This window comes from Tenrec ecaudatus, chromosome X, assembly GCF_050624435.1.
Source record: "Tenrec ecaudatus isolate mTenEca1 chromosome X, mTenEca1.hap1, whole genome shotgun sequence".
Taxonomy (NCBI): Eukaryota; Metazoa; Chordata; class Mammalia; order Afrosoricida; family Tenrecidae; genus Tenrec; species Tenrec ecaudatus.
Genome location: NC_134548.1, coordinates 4893159 through 4909212, shown reverse-complemented (window position 1 = coordinate 4909212; position 16054 = coordinate 4893159). Strand labels below are relative to the sequence as shown.

Genomic DNA, 16054 nt, shown 5'->3' with positions numbered 1-16054 from the left:
ACCTACCACCATCTCAGTCTCTGGCTGCCATCGGTGTTTCTTGCCACCTCACACAGCCTCTTCCTACAGGGCTGCCAGTCATCTACCTATTCAGCATAGGTTGACCTGTGCATACTGATTCGTCTGTCGTGGGAATTGCGCAGTTTTCATTCTTGGAGAAGCTGTTCACTACAGGTTGGTCAGGAAGCATCAGTAAGTCTGCACCTATCATTTATGCTTTACACAGACTCCATTCAAACCCACCACACGATCAGAGGGAGAAAGAGAAGGCTCTCAGCAAGAGTCTTTACGAGACAAAGATACAACCTTGAAACCCAGCATAGGGGTCACTGAGTGCTGATGTCCTGCAGGGAAGGTGGGTGTGGATTTCTTCCGCACCGGATGCATGCAAAGACTGCCGAGTGAGTGCCTCCCCCACTAAGCCCACAAAGCCTGCTTCCAGCTTCTTGCTGCCTGAGGGCAGAGCAGAGGACCGAATCTGTTATTGCCAATTTCAAGTATATTTCCCAGGTTAGCAGGTGCTGCAAACCCGGGAGAGTTCTCAACTCCCCCACGTGCCCCTTCCCCTCTCTTTCCCTGGAACTGTTTTCTTGTACTCTTGCTTCCCACTGATGAATATGAAAAATAGGACAGGCCAGGAAGCAGGAACTGGGGGCCGGGCTTGCAAAGAGGTCCCATTGCTCAGATGGCCCCTGCAAGAAAGCCGTCCCACCTCTTGAGAAAACTCCAAGGCCCCAGATTTTTAATAAGGAACCTCTGGTGCAACCGTGCAAACCTGTCAGGCATCTATGGCTTTCCCTTCAAGAAGTACGTGCAGGTTTCCCGGAAGTGTTACTCTGGAGTAAGACTGAAAACGATCCAAACTCACTGCCACTGAGCAATCTCTATGCATACGAATATAAGGTTAGCTTCAACTCATAGGCTTTTCCCTTGATTTCGTTTGCATCTAACAAGTCCTGTTGTTACCACCCAAATCACCAATATTAGCACCAGCCTTTGTTTGTTTGCTTTTACACACAGAAAACAACCCCAGTGAAGCCAAGCAACTTATCTCTTGGCCACCAGTTCAATCCATGCCAGACCTTACTGCTCCCTTTAAAAAACCATTTTGTCGCTGGTGAAAATACACAGGAGAACATGCACGAATCCAACGTCTTCTCCAAGTGCAATTCAGTGACATTGACTACATTCTTTTATGTGTGCAACCATTCTCCCACTCTTTTCGGAGTTTCTCCTTCACATCAACTCACAGCCCCCTAGCATTCCAACGGAACAGCATCAATTGACTGGATGTAGATAATCATTTACAATAACTGGATGCTCAGAGTAGACCTTCTTTGTTAATTGTGCCAAACCAGTGTTTGGTTTCCAGAGAAATACGAGGCCTGGTGTTGCCATACAGATCGAGAGCTTTGGAAAATCAAAGGGTCTGTTCTCTGTCATAGTGGGTGTGTATGAGTCAGAATCCAGTCGATGACAGTTGGTTTCATTTGTGTGTTATTTGGTTTCAATAAGACTTGGAGAGTGTGTTTAAAATTTCTCTCACTGTGATAGATTCAAGGATTTATCTTGTCTCATTGGCTTCAGAAAGTCTGGATATAGGAGAATTTGGAACTCAGCTGTCTGTCCTTCCCCCATTTGATCAGAATTCCTTTTTTTTTTTCAGCACAGGGTGGGGGCCACAAGTTGATTTTGGGCTACACACACACACACACACACACACACACACACCATCACAGGACTTCTGCATAATTACTCATTAAACTGAAAGTGGCCTCTGCTGCCCTTGGGAGAGTGGTTCCCCAGAGGGGAGTGGGGGGAGCAGTGTCCTCCCTAGTGCTCCAGACCTAACTGGGTCCCTTTCTCCTGGGCAGATTGGGGGAGTGTGGCTGGGGTGGGGCCAAGGTCTCACTAGGGAGATGGAGAGAGAGGTCCAGGTGGAGGAAGTGCGGGCTGGAGGGAAGATGGGCTCCTGGTGAGGCTGCCCCCCACCTCAATTCCTCTCAATTGACTGCAGCATAAGCAACTCCTTCAGCACCTTGGTCTGGCTGTCCTCTGAGATGTCCCTGGCCAGGAACAGCTATTTGATCCATGACCTAGTAAGCCTATTGAAACTGAACACCAGGTCTAGCTCACAAATATTGTGTAAATGCTTATTTATGTCCTCCAAGAAGTTGCGCTTAACCTCCAGGTAGACCAGGGTGTTGACATTGACACCCAGGCATATGCAGAAGTAGAAGCCGACGTAGAATTAGTAGATGATCTTAGAGTTCTGGAACTTCACAAGGTTGATTTGCTTGTCGTCTTTGATGGAGACCAGGGCGTGCACCACTTCAATCAGTTTCTGCTTCCTGGTCCTCAAATTTCATGTACCACGTCGTCAGGCGGGTTTTGCCCACCCAGTTCTGGTTGGGGATGAAGTGATTCTTGGTGACTCCTAGAATCCTAATTCCCTGACCTGATCAGCATTCTTTTAGAGAATCTTTGTTCAGTAATGGTAGCTGGCCACCACCCAGTGGTGTTTGAATATTAAGACTGGAGTGTGGGAGGGGATGATCTCTTTTGGGAAGAAGGCTATTAGGCAGTACTTAAAAACTCTGAAAGTAAGGAGTCTCCTCCATCCCTTGCAGTAGCTCTGACCTTCTTGGCCTTGTACCAAGGTTTCAGCTCCAAACTTCAAACTCACTGCCATCTATACCTAGTGACCCATTGGACAGAGTAGAACTGCCCCTCCGTGTTTTTGAGACACCATTTTATTTTATTGGGGGCTCTTACAGCTCTTATTACAACCCATACATATATCCATTTTGTAAAACACATCTGTACATATGTTTTCATCATCTTTTTCAGAACATATTCTTTCTACTTGACCCCCTGGCATCAGGTCCTCATTTTTGCCCTGCCCTCCCTCATTCCCCCTTGATAATTTAAATTATTCTGTTGTTTTCCAGTGTCTTATACCAACTTCTGTCTTATTTCACCCACATTTCTGCTGTCCGTTCCCCTGGGATGGGAGCCATATATCATTCATTGTGATAGGTTCTCTCCTTACTCCCCCCACCCAACCCTTACCCTCCTAGTATCACTGCTCACCTTATTGGTCCTGAGGTTTTATCTGTTCTGGATTATCTGTGCTGTGAGCTCTTATCTGTACTGGTGTAGCCATATTTGTAAGGTAGATTTGGGGTCATTGTTGTTAGGTGGGAGAAAGCATTAAGGAACTAGAGGAAAGTTGTGTGTTTCATCAGTGCCATACTACACCCTGACTGACTCTTCTATTCTTTATGACCTTCTGACAGGGGGTGTCCAATTGACTACTGATGGGTTTGGTGTCTCCACTCTGCCCTTCTCTTCATTCCCATTGATAGGATTTTTGTTTGTTTGTTTGTCTGTTTTTGTTTGGGGTCTTTGATGCCGGATACTTGATCCCGTTGACACCTCATGATCACTCAGACTGGTGTGCTTCTTCCATGAGGGCTTTGTTGCTTCTCAGCTAGATGGCCACTTGATCCCAGAGGCTATATTTATTGGTAGCTGGGCACCATCAGCTCTCTTCACCACATTTGCTTATGCACCCATTTTGTACTTTGATTTCTTTATAAGTTATCATTGGAGAAAGTTGAGTGGGAAATACACAGAACCCATCTGTGCTACTATTTTTGAAACTTCTGTGAACCATAAATTATGTCAACATCCAATATATATAGTGATAACACAACTTTGAACAATAATAAACTCTCTAATGGCTCCTCATTGCTTTCAAGATAAAACCCACAGTTGTAAGCATGCAGTCTGACTTAGTTTATTGTGCCAACCTTGCCAATAAACACACGTGGGATTAATTGAAGGGCAGAGGGATAATTGGCTCAGTGAGGCTCGCCTTTCTAGTTCTTGCTTTTTGATGGTCTCTTGCTTTGTGATGGTCGCACCAGGGTGAAGCTGCCTTAGCCATTCCCTTCTTCAGCTTGCAAGGCTGACTTCCTGCAAGACATCCCCAAGGAGAAGCCACATGAGCCTACCCTGATGCAGCCCTGGGTGGTGGAGCAGCAGTGTGGAGAGGCCTGCCAGCGCTGAGATGCTTATACATTCACTGATTCAGTTTTCCTCCTGCAGTCGGCATCATTGCCTCTGTTTTGTGAGATGGAGGAGGACTTTGTGGATTGGTGTTGGACATTTAGGTTAATGGGTTAATGTTTGACTTGTGGACATGGGCAGCACTGAGTTGAGATGTTTTCTTGATGTGCACTTAACCCTTATATAAAACTCTCTCTTACACATGAGTTGCTGTAGAATTTGTTTCTCTAAAGTACCCAGACTAACACACAGTCCAAGCTCTCTCCACCCTTGACCAGCTGTGTTATCTTGGGAAACTCTAACTCACTGATTCTCAGTTTGCTCATATGGAAAGTGAAGATAATAATTCTGTAAGGATTGTGTAAGGTTATGTTCATTAAGGCCAATTCTTCTGTCATATGAATCCAAATTGTGTTTCTTATTTAACTTATATTATTTAAATCTAAACTTATTTACTTTGAAATGTATGTGTAATGTTTTGCATAAAAAGGCAAGGTTAGGATAAAACTTGGTGGTTGAGAAAGGATTCATCCATTTTCAGTTATTTCTTCTGGGAAAAATTGATTCAGAAATCTATTGAATCACATCTCAACACTCCTTTTAGAACAGATTAGTGTCGAGGTTCAAGATTCTACTATATTGCCATTCCTATTACCGAAGTTAATACTTATCCATGTCAACTCTCTGGTTATTAATGTTCCCTTGCATTCCCTCTCATTCCTGGTAACAAACAAAACAATGTTTCTTCCTTTTTTCCAGCTGATACCATTTCATTAGGAGCTAATCCAGACATCATATGATTCCATAGTTCAATCACACCATCCAGTATTGCACAAACGCTACCAAATTCAACTTCAAAACATTTTCTTACTTTTTGAACTGCTTGATATCAGCTCCCTTTTATGCCCTGACCTCCCCCACCGTACCTCCCAGGAACCCTTATTTTTGTGTTCTCTCCATAGATTCACCATTCCAAGTTTTCATATTCCGAGAAACAGAGAACCACATATGAAAGATTTAAGAATGCTATGAACAATGACAAAATGCAACAGAGATAAACCCAATATGACGAGAAAAAGTTTCTTTCACTGGGTAATCTATCTGATTTTTTTGTAAGCTTTAGGACTTTTATTTGTTTGTTTGTTTTTATTTATTTTTTTATTTTAACAATTTATTAGGGACTCATACAACTCTTATCACAATCCATACATATACATACATCAATTGTATAACGCACATCCATACATTCCCTGCCCCAATCATTCTCAAGGCATTTGCTCTCCACTTAAGCCCTTTGCATCAGGTCCTCTTTTTTTCCCCTCCCTCCCCGCTCCCCCCTCCCTCATGTGCCCTTGGTAATTTATACCTCGTTATTTTGTCATATCTTGCCCTATCCGGAGTCTCTCCCCCCCCCCTCTGCTGTCCCTCTCCCAGGGAAGAGGTCACATGTGGATCTTTGTAATCAGTTCCCCCTTTCCAACCCACTCCCCCTCCACTCTCCCAGCATCGTCCCTCACACCCTTGGTCCTGAAGGTATCATCCACCCTGGATTCCCTGTGCCTCCAGCCCCCATATGTACCAGTGTACAACCTCTGCCCTATCCAGCCCTGCAAGGTAGAATTTGGATCATGTTAGTTGGAAGGAGGAAGCATCCAGGATCTGGGGGAAAGCTGTGTTCTTCATCGGTACTACCTCGCACACTAATTAACCCATTTCCTCTCCTAAACCCCTCTATGAGGGGATCTCCATTGGCTGACACTTGGGCCTTGGGTCTCCACTCTGCACTTCCCCCTTCATTTAATATGGTATATATATATATATATATATATATATACACACACACACACATATATAATATTTTTTTTGCATGATGCCTTATGCCTGGTCCCTTGGCACCTCATGATCACACTGGCCGGTGTGCTTCTTCCATGTGGGCTTTTTTGCTTCTGAGCTAGATGGCTGCTTGTTCAATTCCAAGCTTTTAAGACCCCAGACCCTATCTCTTTTGATAGCCGGGCACCATCAGCTTTCTTCACCACATTTGCTTATGCACCCATTTGTCTTCAGCGATCCTATCATGGAGGTGTGCAGTCAATGATATAATTTTTTGTTCTTTGATGCCTGGTAACTGAGCCCTTCAGGACCACTCGGTCACACAGGCTGGTGTGTTCTTCCATGTGGACTTTGTTGCTTCTCAGCTAGATGGCTGCTTGTTTATCTTCAAACCTTTAAGACCCCAGTCACTATCTCTTTTGATAGCCGGGCACCATCAGCTTTCTTCATCACATTTACTTGTTCACCCACTTTGGCTCCAGCCGTTGTGTCGGGAGAGTGAGCATCATAGAGTTCCAATTTAATAAAAGAAAGTCTTCATGCATTGAGGGAGTGTTTGAGTAGAGCCCCAAGGTCCTTCCGGTACCTTAATACTTAACCTATAAATATAGACACATAGATCTATTTCCCCATCCTCCTATATATATTTGCATGTACATGTCTTTGTCTAGACCTCCATAAATGCCCTTTAACTCCTAGCTCTTTCCTCCATCTCCCTTGACTTTCCTCCTGCCCTACTACCATGCTTCGTCGCCACCTGGGCTAGAGTACACCTCTTCTCTAAGCAACCTTACCCTTGATCATTTCCCACCAGGCCTGCCACTCCCCCCTCTCTGCCATTTGGGGTCCCATGTTTTTCCCTTGTCCCTGTGTTTGTTAACACCACTTCCTTACCCCCCTACCCCCCACCCCAAGTCCCCCCGGAACTGTCTATCTGACTTTTTTATAAGAGTGGTCTCATACAATACTTTCAACTCTTCACTCAGCATTAAGTCTTCCATGTTCATCCATGTTATAAAGTGTTTCAAATATTTCTCATTAACCTTTTACAATGTATACTATTACATTGTGGAATGTATTTGTATGTATACAAATATGTCTGTTTATCTTGTCATCTGGTAGTGGGCATATAGGTTGTTTGCATCTTTTTTCCTTTTGTGAATAATGCTGTGTTGAACGTGGGTTTGAATATATCTGTTACTGTTTCTCTAGGATATATGCTGAGTAGTAGGATTGCTGGATTACATGCTACTTACATCTCAAACTTTTAAGGTGGTGCCATACAGTTTTCCACAGTGCTTTTACCATTTTACAATCTTGCCAGCAATGGATGAGAGTTCTCATCTCTTGACACCCTCATCAGCATTTGATGGTTTCTGTAGTTTTGAACTCTGCTAGTGTCCAGGTGAGATCCTATCTTGCCTACACTTGGAGGGGTCCTTTGAGTGGCAGTCTTGGTCCCTGGAATGTACCTTCGGCTGAAACCTTTCCCAGGATTCCTCTGCCCACCTGTGGGCCTGCAGGAGTGGCTCCTACTGAGGAGGCCACACACACTGTTTCCCTCCCTCATCCCACAGTGGCCATGCTGCACCAGCATGAAGGAAAATATGGCAAAACTAACAGAGATACATCTTACCCAAAGTGCTAGACCACAACTGAAGTTCCAGAGATGTCGTTGTCAGTAAATACCATGTTCTCTTCTCTGTAGGAAGCCTAGCACAGATAACCTTTACACAGCTACATGTCAATTAGGTCTACGGATACAAGCCTACACATTTGAAAAACTAATAATCCCACTAATGGGCAGAAACCTAGCAGAGTTACCTGTTCCTCCACATTCATAGACTTTCCAGTTCCCATGTGGACAAATGACAATTCATCTTGGAAAGATTATGACAACTTCCTTTTAAAGATATATATATTTAAAATTAGTATTGTTACTAACATTTATGAATTTTATGTTAAAATAAAAATAATACTAGCATTAAAATGCAAACTTCTGCCTAACGGTAGTGCTTGAAGTGTGTATTTTTAGGAAAAATTATAGCCTCCCCTCATGTTGCAAATTTCTCCAAAACATAAAACATTTGCCAGTTATTGTGAACCTGACGTGGCCGTTATTGTTAGAAGGTCAAATACCCTGAATGTGTGCTGCCGGAGCCAAGTTCATAGGAAATATATGAAAGACACAAGGAGTAAAGCCTTACAGTGAGCTATAAATACTCCTAAATACACTAAAATTTATAGTTCTTTGTGTTCCTGTTTTGTTCTTCAGCCAAAGTAAAAAACACCTACAACATGAACAACACACACATCACAGAATACATACACAACACACACTCCACACACAATACACTCTTGACACAAGACATGCACAACACACACCTAAAAAACATGCAACACCTATACACATCGCATAATACAACACGCAACAAACACAATGCCCACAACATAGAAAATGCACACAATACGCAAACACCACACATACAACACACTCACCCTACATACATACACAACACACACGGAACACATATCTCACACATACAACACACACACCACAAAACACAACAGAAATACACCCAACACATGCAACATAAAAACTCACACAATACATGTACACAACATACACAACACACTCACACTCTACACGCACAACACATACAACAAAATACAAACAACACACACATCAATCACAAAACATACACTACAAATACAACCTAATCAATAAAAAATACAACACACACCTCCCACAACACACTCAACACAAGATATGCACTACACAATCCCACAGCACACACAACACACATATACATCACATAATACAACACATAACAAGCACAACACATGCAACTTTTGAAAGGCACACAGTACACACACAGCACACACAACACACTCACCTAACACACAACACATATGCATAAAGCACACACATACACAGCACACCCACAAAACACAATACGTGCAACAAAAAATCTAACACAATATGCATACACCACATATACAACCCCGTCAAACTCAACATACGTAACACACACACAAGAAATCACAAAACACATACACAACATATACAACCTCTTTGTACACATACACACCTCACACACACCTCACAACATATTCTCAACACAAGACATGCACAACACCGCTAAAACATACAGAAGACACATACACATCATATAATACAACACACAAGCAAAAACCATGCCACATGAAAAACGTACTCAATGCACATCCACCACACACCCAACACACTAACACTACAAACATACACAACACCCAACACAACACACACAGCACACACACACACCACACAGCACAACACAAAACATATACAACACAGGCAACATAAAAAAATTTAAATACATGCACACAATATACACCCAACGCAAACAACACTCACATCATAAACCACATAGGCAACACACACAACATAATCAATACACAAACTCAACACACACACCGCACACAACACACTCTTGACCCAAGACATGCACAACACACTCCCACAACACACACATACACATCACACAATACAACACACTAAAGCATAACACATGCAACATAAAACACACACAATGTGCATACACTACACACAACACGCATTTCAAATCACAAATGCACACAACACACACATATGTAACACACACACACCAGACAACACAAATCAAAACACAAGCAACATACAAAACTCACGCGGTACACATAGAGCACATATACAACACACACTATACACATGTCACACAAAACACAACAGACACAAAACACAAACATACATCACATCACAAAACGCGTACACAGCACACAAAATCTAAACTATACACAAACATAACACACAGTGCACACAACATACTCTTGACAGAAGACATACACAACACACTCTCACCACACGAACAACACACATACACAACACACAACATGCACAACACATGCAATATAAAATACACACAGTACACATCCACCACACACACAACACACACAACATAAAAGACACACATGGAATACATACCAAACACCCACACAACACAGACACATACACACCACACACAACACAACACATGGAACATAAAAAACATACATAATACACATAAACAAGATATACAATACACTGAAACTATACATACACAACACAATAAGCACACACACATCACAAAACACATACAGAACACATACAACCTAATCAATACAAAAACACAACACACTGTTGACACAAGACATGTACAACACACAACACGCATACACATCACATAATGCATACACCACACAAAATGGAAAAACTCATACAATACATATACCCCACACATAGACAACAAACTCACACTACACACACAACACATACATGGAACACACAAACCACACACTCACATACACACCACACACATACACCACACAAACCAAAAACAACACAAGCAACATAAAAAATGCAAACAATACACATACACCAACCACACAACACACTCTCAGTGTACACACACATTGCACACACCACACACACAAAACACACACCCACAACAGCATTCTTTTAGAGAATCTTTGTTCAGCTACGGTAGCTGGCCACCATCCAGTGCTGTTTAAATAATATTAAGACAGGAGTGGGGGAGAGAAAGGTCTGTTTGGGGAAGAAGGCTATTAGGGAGTTCTTAAAACTTCTGAAATTTTCCATCCCTTGCAGTAGCTCTGGCCTCCTCGGCCTTGTACGACGGTTTCAGTTTCAAACTTCAAACTCACTGCCATCTATACCTAGTTACCCATAGGACAGAGTAGAACTGTCCCTGAATGTTTTTTGAGACACTTTTGAAATTTCATATTATTGGGTGTTCCTACAGCTCATATCACAATCCATACATATATACATTTTGTCAAACACAGCTGTACATATGTTGTCATCATCTTTTCCAAAACATATTATTTCTACTTGAGCCCTTTGCATCAGCTCCTCATTATCCCCTCCCTTCCATATAACCTCTTGATAATTTATAAATTATTCATTTTTTCCAGTGTCTTACACCAACTTCTGTGTCATTTCACCCACTTTTCTGCTGTCCGTCCCACTGGTTTGGGAGCCATATGTTGATCATTGTGATCATGCCCCCTTTACTTGCCCCCTACCCTGACCTTTACCTTCTTTGTATCACTGCTTACCTTATTAGTACTGAGGGTTTATCTGTTCTGGATTAGCTGTGTGGCAAGCACGTATCTGTAACCGTATACATGTTCTGGTGTAGCCATATTTGTAAGATAGAATTGGGGCCATGGTTGTGGGGTTGGATGAAGCATTAAAGAACGAGAGGAAGGTTGTGTATTTCATCAGTGCTATACTACACCCTGACTGGTTCTTTCCTTCCTTGTGACCTTATGACAGGGTGTGTTCAATTGACTGCTGATGGGCTTTGGGTCTCCACTCTGCCCTCCCCCACATTCCCATTGATATGATTTTTGTTTGCTTGTTTTGTTTGGGGTCTTTGATGCCTGATACCTGATTCCAATCAACACCCCATGATGACATAGGCTGGTGTGCTTCTTCTATGAGGACTTTATTGCTTTAAAACTATATGGCTACTTGTTTATCTTCAAGCCTTTATGATCACAGATGCTATATTTATTGGTAGCTGGGCACCATCAGCTTTCTTCACTACATTTGCTTATGCACCCATTTTGTACTTTGATTTCTTTATGTTATTATCATTGAAGAAAGTTGAGTGGGAAATACACAGAACCCATGTATACTACTATTTTTGTAACTTCTGAGAACCATAAATTAAGTCAACATCAAGTATATATTGTGCTAACACAACTTTGAACAATAATAAACTCTCTAATGTCTCCTCATTGTTTTCATGATAAAACCCACAGTTGTAAACATTCAGTCCAAGCTCTCTCCATCCTTGACTAGCTATGTTATCTTGGGAAACTCTAACTCTGGTTTTCAGTTTGCTCATATGGAAAGTGAAGACTATAATTCTGTAAGGATTATGTAAGATTATATTCATTAAGTCCAATTCATCTGTCATATTAATCCAAATCGAGTTTCTTATTTAAATCTGAACTTATTTACTTTGAAATTTATGTGTAATATTTTGTATAAAAAGGCAACCTTAGGGTAAAAACGTGGTGGTTGCAAAAGGATTCATCCATTTTCAGTAATTTCTTTTTTTAAAAAAAATCTTGTTATTAGGGGATTCAAACAACTCTTATCACAATCCATACATACATCAATTGTGTAAATCACATCTGTACATTCATTGCCCTCATCGTTCTGAAAAAAAATTGCTCTCCACTTAAGCCCTTTGCATCAGGTCCTCATTTTTCTCCTCCCTCCCTGCTCCCCCTCCTTCATGAACCCTTGGTAATTTATAAATTATTATTTTGTCATATCTTTCCCTGTCCAACGTCTCCCTTCACCCACTTTTCTGCTGTCCATGCCCCAGGTAGGGCATATAGATCCTTGTAGTTGGTCCCCCCTTCCAACCCACCCTCCCTCTATGCTCCCAGTATCGCCACTCACGCCACTGGTCCTGAAGGGATCATCCGCCCTGGCTTCCCTGTGTTTCTAGTTCCTATCTGTACCAGTGTACATCCTCTGTTTTAGCCAGACATGCAAGGTAGAATTGGGATCATGATAGTGCAAGTGAGGAAGCATTTAGGAACTAGAGGAAAGTTGTATTTTTCATCGTTGCTACATCGCACCCTGTCTTGCTCATCTCTTCCCTGAGACCCCTCTGCAAGGAGATCTCCGGTGGCCTACAAATGGGCTTTGGGTCTCCACTCCATACTCCCCCCCCACCAATATATTAGACTGTTAACTATTAAGATTTAATCAAAGTGTTCTGGGAAAGATCTCATCACTGTCAAGATGGTTATTATCAATGAAAAGTTGACTGAAATTATGGCCACCTGAGATAGTTAAGGTTTATTGTGTCAACCTGGCTGATAAACACATGTGGGATTAACTGAAGGGTGGAGAGATAAATGGCTCCACAAGCTCACATTTCTAGATCTCGTGTCTCTTGTTTCTGATGATTGGACCAGGTTCCAGCTGCCTTTGCCAGTTCCCTGCTTCAGCTGGCAAGGCTCACTTTCCGTGAGACATCCCTGAGGAGAAGCCACATAGACCTATCCTGATGCAGCCCTGGGTGCTGCAGCAGCCGTGTGGAGACCCCTGCCAGCACTGAGATGCTTACATGGTCACTGATTCAACTTTCCTCATGCAGTCAGCGTCATTGAGATTGAGGAAGAGTCTGTAGATTGGTGTCCGACACATGGGCTAATGTTGGATTTATGGGTTTTGACAGCCCTGGGTTGGGATGCTTTCTTAATGTACAATTTATATGAAACTCTCTCTTATACATATGCATTTCTGCGGATTTGTTTCCCTACTTTATCCAGACTAACGCACCACTTCTTTCATGGGTATGATAATTCTGTGTACTCATGTTCCAATTAATTGGTATTGACTTTATTTGGATTAACACAGATTAGTGTTTTTGAAAAGGAAGAGTCTTGAGTACTATGAAATATTGGGAATGTGACTTAAAACCTCGATATGTATGGTGATAAAATGCTCCCTTTATCACAAACACCACACTGGTCTTTTTTCCTTGTTTGTTCTGGATGAACAAGGGGTTACCCCCCAAAATGGTAAGTGCTCCACTGGGCAGATTTTCTAAGTACACATTTTCCCTGCTAGGCCAGTATTAAGCAACTCACTCAGGTACCCAATGGCGTCCCCTGGGAAGGTTCTCTCTGGTCACAGTGATTTTCTTTTCAAATGTACTCATGTTTTTCTCTTTTCAAAAAGGAGAAATATCGATTGATGACAAACCTCATTTTGGACATCCATCAACTTCCAGAAGAGACAAAAATGTCCACTCATAGTGGATTTGGAGTTTGTTCCACCAGGTCAGACTCTTAATCAAGTTTTCTATGTAGGGGTTCTGAATAGATAGAGTAACACTGTGTCAAAAAAGGCCTGATTTGTGGCAGACAGGGGGTGGGGCGGTGGGCTGGGGGGGGGCTGGTTTTGCCACCACGACAATGCACCTGCTCACACAACTATCTCAGTGTGCCAGTTTTGGGCAAAATAGAACATACCTGTATTGCCTTATGCATCACACTGATCTGACATCTCTCCGTGTGACTTCTTTTTGTTTCTATGAATGCATCGCAACATTTTTCAAAATCCTCAATGAGATGGATTGATACAACAGTCATTTCAATGCACTTACATTAACCAATGAACAAGAAGATGGCACAGGAATGTGGAACATTTCATTCTGTTATGTATAATGTTGCAATGAATCAGCATTGACTCGGTGGCAACTAAAGCAGAGTACCACACAAAAAATAGTGCATTGTCTTCTCTGACAAACTCTTGCCAAATCTTCTCATATAGGTCCATCTTAGGGACTCAAAACCCTCTGCCATGAAGTCTATCCAGACTCACACTCTGTAGAGCTAATTTGTTTTCTTTCATTATGAAAATCTCTATCTTCGTGTTTTTTTCCTTTCTAGCAGAGGTCTCATGCAATGTTTGATGGACTAACTTTACTCAGAATAATGTCCTCTGAATTCTTCTGAAATGAATAAATTCATGGCATCATATAGATACGCTAAGGGAGACAAAACACCCCCCTCTAGAAGGTTTAAATGAAAAAGAAATATCAAGAAAGCAAATTAAATGGATAATTGAAAAACTAACTTGAAACCAAGATGCTTCCCAATTAAATAGCACAATGAATGCAAACCTGAAATAATATTGCTTAGAAACATAGAGTACTCTTGTAATAACATGTTTACCTCTCCATTATAATGCTTGGACTATTAAATATCCTTAATAATCATATTGTAATTACTGTCTTGAATATTAACAGGAAGCACTTACCACCCCTCTAGCATGCAATAATGTTGGGCAAACCTTTAGTAATGTATCATATGTTATAATTGTCTTTCCAATTTATTCAAACATAGCAATCACCTTCCAAATATTTAAAGACAGTTAAATATCTTAAGCTTGCCATCTCATATTTCAGTCTGTTACTATTTTCCTCTTATATTAACAAACCAATATTTATTCTTCTGGATTATTGTGCTTTAGTGAGGGGTATATAGGTACTGTTTAAATCAATATGACGCCTTCAGTTCTCTTTAGTTTCAAGTTGCTTGATCTCTAGAGAGTTGGTATCTCTGCTCTTTTTAGATTCTAGACAAGCCTTGGGGGGTATATATTTACTGTATTACTTGTTCTAATTTGCATGATACCTTGGGAGATGTAGTTTGTCATGTTGTTGGCCTAATTTTAAAACTAATGCCTAATTTTTAAATTAATGATATATCTTTATCATTAGCATTTAATATAATTACTGTAAAGGAAATTGGAGGCTAATATATTTTAATTTAACCAAGATTTTCCTACTAATTCCTATGAAAGAGATGTAAATAAATATGGTTTTCTATCAGCATGGAGGAAACTGGTGGAGTTAGATTTTTAAGCTATTATTTGTCTGGATATATCTTATTTTATATGCAGGAATTCAAATACTTTATGCATTTTCTATTCCAAAAAGAAAGTAGAAATTCATCCCTAAAATTTGAAAGACAAAAAACTGAAACAAGAAAAATTTAATATATGACGGGCTTTAAGAAGTTCCATGATCTTTAATTATATTTTCTGTGATTATTTTGAAACCCCTCCTTGTATGTAAGTTGATGCAATTATTGTCAAATTATTCCAAAATAAAGTACTTTGGCTCTAAACCCTAATTGGGACATATTTTCAGTTCAACATCAATAGCAAACGTTCTTTGAAGAAGCTTAACACTGCAGTGTATAATCTGTCCCTATTGTTGTATTCATTGCCTTTAAATTGATTCTAAACTGTAGTGTCTCGACTGTACAGAGTAAAGCTTCGCCGTATGATTATTTTCATTTTTATGACTTCAATTTTATTGCACGTTTTTTTATTAAACATCATTTTATGGGGGTTTGTACAGCTCTTATAACAACAGTTGTATCAAGCATATTTTACACATATTGCCAACATTTTATTTCTAGACATTTGCTTTCAATCGAGTCCTTGGTATCAGCTCCTCTCCCCCACTTCCCACCCTCATAACCCTTTGATAGATTATAAATTATTATTATTTTTTATAAAGCT

At 40.9% G+C, this 16054-nt stretch overlaps 1 pseudogene; it reads right to left on the bottom strand.

The window, feature by feature from the left end:
- Positions 1-1993: 1993 nt before the first annotated feature.
- On the bottom strand, positions 1994-7767 carry LOC142433147 (AP-2 complex subunit sigma pseudogene; annotated as a pseudogene).
- Positions 7768-16054: the final 8287 nt, after the last annotated feature.